This window comes from Capra hircus, unplaced genomic scaffold (assembly GCF_001704415.2).
Source record: "Capra hircus breed San Clemente unplaced genomic scaffold, ASM170441v1, whole genome shotgun sequence".
Lineage (NCBI taxonomy): Eukaryota > Metazoa > Chordata > Mammalia > Artiodactyla > Bovidae > Capra > Capra hircus.
In genome coordinates this window covers 1-7,242 of record NW_017218403.1, presented here as the reverse complement: position 1 = coordinate 7,242, position 7,242 = coordinate 1, and the positions used below count along the sequence as shown (strand labels likewise).

At 41.8% G+C, this 7,242-nt stretch overlaps 1 pseudogene; it reads right to left on the bottom strand.

The window, feature by feature from the left end:
* Positions 1-2,357: 2,357 nt before the first annotated feature.
* On the bottom strand, positions 2,358-3,483 carry LOC108635541 (annotated as a pseudogene).
* Positions 3,484-7,242: the final 3,759 nt, after the last annotated feature.

Genomic DNA, 7,242 nt, shown 5'->3' with positions numbered 1-7,242 from the left:
CAAAGCTATGGTTTTTCCCATAGTCATGTTTCGATATGAGAGTTGGACCTTAAAGAAAGCTGAGTGCCAAAGAATTGATGCTTTTGAACTGTGGTGTTGAGAATCCCTCGGACTGCAAAGAGATAAAGCCAGTCAATCCTAAAGGAAATTAAGCCTGAATTTTCATTGGATGAACTGATGCTGAAGCTGAAGCTCCAATATTTTTGCTACCTGATGCAAAGACCTGACTCATTGGAAAATACCATGATGCTGGGAAGATAGAAGGCAGGAGGAGGAGGGGATGACAGAGGATGAGATGGGTGGATGGCATCACCGGCTCAATGGACATGAGCTTCAGGAAGCTCCAGGATATGGTGAAGGACAGGGAAGCCTCATGTGCTGCAGTCCATGGGTTGCCAAGAATTGGATACAGCAGAGAGACTGAAGAGCAACAAAGTCAAGCTATTGGAAGGTATGAGAACTTGTACCACATCCAAGGAGAACAGTAGAGTTTTGTTCTGCCCTCAATGACTAAAGAATACACAGGTAATAACTGCACTTGATTCTTGCAAAATCTAATTGATCATAATATATAAACATACAGTGCCTTAAGTTTCACCAGTCCATAGCCCCACAGAAGTTTTTATACCAGGTGGAGAATTTTGAGTACTACAGATAACACTTTTGCTCTTCAAAGGCAGTGGAAAGAGAAAACAGTTACAGTGAACAATCAACAGTACACGTGGGCACGACATATTTATTTTGCGGAAAAGTGGCCTCACAGTGATGTTCGTTGGCTGTTTACAAGTGGTGAAAGCCCTGACTGGATTGAGCTTGGGAGAAGCAAGGCAGGAACATAAGGAGACTTGGAGAATAATTATTTATATAGAGATGGGTTGAGGACAGAAAGTATTTCCCACTTGTGTCCCACATCATGATCTTCAGAGTGTTCATGATAGAGAAGGCACTAGACAACTACAAATGTGGAACAGCTCATCCCATCTCTGTCTTCGGGTGCATCAATATTTGCACAAGGGAGCATGAACAAAGCTTCCACTGGCAGTGATAGAGGATTGTGTGAACCCAGTAGTATAGGCTCCCTCTCACCATGGCTGCCCCTGCTCTGCGTGCTGCCAGTCAGAAGCAGAGAATGTTGCTGAGCACCGATGCGCTAGCGTCATAACTCATTCACCACGCCACACAAAGGCAAGTTATCCTCTCAGACTAGTAGGAAAAGAGACAGGTTCTCCTTTCTAGGACTGGCATGTTCTAAACATGGATTTCTCATCCCTATCAGCTGTACTGTTGGCTAGAGTAGTATTGGCATAGGATTCTGAATAGCATCAGTTTGGACCAAGAGACCTACTTTTTGAAGAACAAGACCAACAACTGGCACACGAACATGACAGCTACCTGTTCTATGATACATCACATGACAGAGATGACTGGCCCCATGGACAATTGGAGTGGTCTTGCAAATGTGGAGCAAAGAACCAACTTAGAGGTGACAACACATGGTTTTGATATCGTGTCTTCTGGATGTGGTGTATATCTTGACCCAAAGACCATTACCTGATTCCTCTTAGGTAGGACCAAATATATCCACAGAGGTAGTACACATGGTTTCTGAAAGTGATGTAGGAGTGAATCCTCTCAACTGAACTCAAGGTAACATTCTTGGGAATCTGTGCTTCCCATCCAGGATTGAAGGCTTTAACACTGTGAAAGTCACATCTCTTTGAAGGAATATCAGTTCAGTTCAGTTCAGTCACTCAGTCATGTTCATCATCTGATCAGTTTGCATTCCTCATGTAGGTAGACCAGTGGGAAGCTCTTTGAACTCCATCAAGCTGATTCACAAGTTTTTTTAAGAGAGATTTGTAACAAATTCTGGTGGAGCATACTAGTTGTCAGCAAAGTCTAAGGAGTTATTTTTTGTCCTCAGTAGCAAGTCAGTTAACATAAGGTGTTGTGTGGGGACAGGGGTTCTTCTACAGTTACTAATTGCTGAGGGATGGTTATCAAGAAGAGGTAGAGAGTAGGGAGAAATAGTCTGGACGTAATTTCCTTGGCGTGCCTTAGGGTGTGTCCATGCCCAGCAACCGTACATAAACAAAGACAACAACTACAGCTTAGTCACTGAGGTGCAAGCATCGGTTTCCTTGGGATGTAAAGGTAAACACCTTTGAGCAGGAACAGAAGACTCTATCCTTGAAGAGTGTGTTCATTGTTAGCTAAAGCATACTACACAATTTACTTAATGAGCTAATAATTGATTCTGAGAGCTAACATGATACTCATAATGGATAATGCATATAGTATGTAGTATGTACTTAAATCTCTATATCAGGAATGCCATGTAAAAATCAAACATAATGTAGGAAGATTATGGCAAAGAATTTATTGAGAAACACACAGGCAAGACTACTGCCTCTAGGAAGACAATTCAAAGGTACCATAAAAGGAAAACGCAGGTCACAAGAGCCATGGGAATATTGATAGAGAAACGTATGATTATGTTAATTATGATAAGCTGCAGAAACCTAATGAAACATTATGAGGACTTGTTTTCCTAAGCTACTTAGAAGTACAACATGGTCAGTCCTATTTTCAGAACCAAAACCGAGACATAATTCCTTATCAAAGATGCCTGGCATATGATCCTCTTACACCAGAGAAAGACAACTGGGGGAAACCCTCTGCACTCTATCAAGCTGATTTATAAGCTTTTAAAGAGGCAGATGGGTTAACAAATTCTGGTAGAGCATACCAGTTGTCAGCAAAGTCTAAGAAATCATTTTTTGTCCCCAAGTAGCAACTCAGTTGCTATAAAGTGTTGCTAGGAGACAGGGGTGCTTTGGTGAGGTGATCAGCAACAGGAAGGCCGACAGCAGGTAGACACACAGCTGGGGCGGCAGCAGGTGGTCTGACAGCACACAGGGCGGCTGCAAGGCTGGCAGCAGCTGGACCCACATTCCTGGGCTTGGCACCCAGGCAGGCAGCAGCACGTGGGTGGTAGCAGATTCTGTGGCAGTACACAGGGGCACAGTACACCGACTGGCAGCAAGGCTGGCCGCAGCTGGACCCACTGAAGGTTTGTCCGCAGCTGCTGGACCCACAGCAGGTAGGCTGACAGCAGGTGGTCACACAAGTAGGCTTGTGGCATGTGGTTCTACAGGAGGTGGTTTCACTAGTTTGATAGCAAGTTGGAGGGCAAGAGGGCTGGCAGCAGATGGACTCACAGCAGGTGGGCTGACAGCAGGGTTTGCTGCAACAGGTGGGCAGGGGGCAGCTGATCACACAGGTAGGTTTGCAGCAGGTGGTCCTGCAGCAGGTGGTTTGACAGCAAGTGGGGGGCAGCAGGGCTTGCAGCAGCTGGACTCACAGCAGGTGGTCCTGCAGCAAGTGGGCTGACAGTGCGGGGAGCAGCACGAGGGGGTCATTGTGTCAGTGGTGGAGGGTGGACTCCGGCTCAGAGATGAGTTTCTCAGATTCTGAGGGCTTCTCCTGTTCTGGGCTTTTATATCCTGGACCCCCAATGTTGGGACCAATAAGCAGGACTTTCCTGGTTGTTATTTATGTTATGGTTGTAGTTTTGGATAATTGTCATGGAGGAAGTTGCCTTCTTAGTGTTTTATAGAGAGGCCTCTGTAAATCAGTGTTTGATCTTTTCCTTAGTTGGGTCTAGTACTTAAGAATCCTTCCTAGAAATGAAAAGATCAGGAATCATCACCAGCAGCATTTCTGGTCATGTGGCATCATCTGGTCATGGGGTAGTTCCTGCTGGCTCTGTGAAGGGCAGAACTGTTCTCTTTTCACAGCTTTGTTCCTTTGGCTCTACTTAGATTGAGGCGTGCCTCGAAAGGGTTGGGATGCTGATGCATTCTGTGATGAATGAAGCCTGCTTGAGTTCAAGCCTGATCTCCGACAAAGTCAGAGTTAAGACTTCCACATGTATCTATCTATATATAACTACATTTGGCAACTGGTTTGAAATGTTTCCCAGTTTTATCAGGGTCATCTGAGTGGAGGATGGTTGCCACATTGTTTTTCAAATGAAAATCAGCACCAAAACTGGAACAGAGGCCAAGCTGAATCCTATTTTCAAACAGCATCCCTTCCTTACTGCTTCACTGCTGTTTTCTAGTTAGGCTAATGACCTCTGGTGAGACATCCCAACTTGCATATACTTTCTTCTATAATTTGTGACAAGTGGGTTAGATAGGAGAATAACTAAGGTATGTTTGAATCTGCAAATTTACATATTCCAACAAATGTGGAATCTTAGCCACAAGTTCTTAAAGCTTTTAGGCCTCATTTTCTCTCTTCTAGATATATATGCTAGACTATGATTGCCATGAAATGGGAAAACATACAGTCAATAGCAGTAGAAGTGATAAAATGATAGTGTAGAAAGGATAAAATGATAATGTAGTTCCAATGGCAGAAGGAAGGGAAAACAATTAAAATGTGTATGGAACCACAAAATAGCCAGTGCAATAGTGATAAAGAAGAACACAGCTGGAAGCATCATTTCCTTGATTCCAAACAGTATTACAGAGCTATACTAACAAAACAGTGTGGATTGGAAAAAACCGGCACCTAGATCAGTGGAATAGAATAAAGAGGCCAGGAATAAGTCCACACATTCTATGGCCTACTAATTTATTCCAAAGGAGCCAAGAATATATTAATACAATAAGGAAATTGCAATCTTTTAAATAAATTGTGGTGGGAAAACTGGGCAGCCCTGTGCCAAAGAATGAAGCTGGACTCCTCAGACTCAATGGACTCTTCCTGAGGGCTATCTTCCCATTTATGACCATGCGGATGGGCCTTGAGGACATTAAGCCAAATGAAATGAGTTAGAGAGAGACAAATACCATGCGATCTCACTTATACATGGAATCTTAAAAAAAGTTTTTGTAAAACTGAGCTCATAGATAGAACATATCAATGGTAGCCAGAGGTAGGAGATGGGGTGAGTGAAATAGGTAACTCAAAATGGATTAAAAACTTGAACTTAAGACCTGGGCTAACAAAACCCCTGGAAGAGAAAATAGATAGTGAGCTGCTTGACACTGGTCTCAGGGTAGACTTTTTGGGTTTGACACCAAAAGTAAAGGCAACAGATCTAAAAGTGGGACTAATTAAAGAGTTTATGCCTGGAAAAGGAAACTATCAACCAAATGAAAGGAAAACCTGTTGAATTGAGAGAAAATATTTTCATAAAGGGTTGATATTCAATGTGTAACTCAATTACTCACATCACTCATAACTCACATGAGTCTATAGCAAAATGAAACAATCTCATTTACAATGGGCAGAGGTTCTAAAGAGATACTTTTCCAAAGAAGACATGCAAATGGCCATCAGATACATGAAAAAGTGTTTAATATCACTAATCAACAAGAATGCAAGTCAAACCGCAATGAGATATCAGTTCATACTGGTTTTAGCATGGCTATCATAAAAAGGTGACATACAAAGTTTTAATGAGAATATGGAAAAAGGGAACCCCATTTCCTGTTAGTTGAAATGTGAATTGGTGCAGCCACTATGAAAAACAGTATGGGGTACGGAGATTCCTCAGAAGTGAAAAATGGGAAATGGAGAGACTAGAATATGATCTAAATATTCTACTTCTTGGCATTTTTCTAAAGAAAACAAAAACACTGACTCAAAAATATTTATGCAGCCACATGTTCATGATAGCACTGTTTACACAAGCCAAGACATGGAAACAACCAAAGTGTCTGTCAATGGATGAATGGATAAAGAAAACATGGAACATCTTATATAATGGAATGTTATTCAATGATGAATAGAGGGATATCTTCCCATTTACGACAATGTGAATGGACCTTGAGGACATTAAGCTAAATGAAATAAGCTAGAGAGAGACAATTACCATGTGATCTCACTTATACACGGAATCTTAAAAATTTTTTTGGCAAAACTGAGCTCACAGATAGAACACATCAATGGTAGCCAGAGGGTAGGAGCTGGGGTGGGTGAAACAGGTAAATGGGATCACAAGGTACAGGCTTCCGCTTATAAACAAAACGCATGGGGAATGTAACGTACAGCATAATGACCAGAGTTAATAATTCTGAAATCTTTGAAAGTTGCTAGAAAAGTAGATTTTAAAGCTCTCATGCAAGAAAAAAGACTTGTAACTATCAATGTGACAGATGTTAACGTTAACGAGACTTCCTACAGTGATAACTCTGCAACATCTACAAATATCAAATTATTATGTGGAACACCTATAAACAATATAACGCCATGTCAATTACAGCTCAGTTTAAAACAAACAACCAAGGATAGATACATACCGGTAGAGTTCAGAAGTCTCATAGCAGGAGAGTACATGACACTGCTGTAGTGAAATATTAAACACTTTCATTGTTTCCACCGCTGTTGGTTGTATGCTTTCCCTATGGCATGGAAGTTACACTGTTACATGTGTACCTGAAAGAGAGGACAGGAAAAACTCTAAGAAATTATGGCCGACACATTTCACATCTATTGAAATCTATAAATCTATCAATTTATCATCCTATCTACCTATTTGTCACAATTATAAAAGAAAGCATGTGCGAGTTGTGATGTCTCACCAGAGGTGATTGATCAGCTAAAAATAGTTATGGGACATTAATGCATTGATGTTGCCTGAAAACAGGGTAGAGCTTTTGCCTGCATCCAGCTTTGGTGCTGAAAAGCTAGTGAAGAACAACCTGTCAACACAGGTTGTTCTACCTAAATGTACCTAATGAAGCTGGGAAACATTTTAGGTCAGTCACTACTGATTTGAAAGACATGTATATACATGTTTCAATGCCATTCTCCAAATCATCCCACCCTCTCCCTCTCCCACAGAGTCCAAAAGACTGTTCTATACATCTGTGTCTCTTTTGCTGTCTTGCATACAGGGTTATCGTTACCCATCTTTCTAAATTCCATATATATGCGTTAGTATACTGTATTGGTGTTTTTCTTTCTGGCTTACTTCACGCTGCATAATAGGCTCCAGTTTCATCCACCTCATTAGAACTGATTCAAATCTATTCTTCTTAATGGCTGCGTAATATTCCATTGTGTATTTGTACCACAGCTTTCTTATCCATTCATCTGCTGATGGACATCTAGGTTGCTTCCAAGTCCTGGCACAGAGACAACCCAGAGGGATGGTAGGGGAGGGAGGTGGAAGGGGGTTCAGGATGGGGAACACGTGTATACCTGGGGCAGATTCATGTTGAT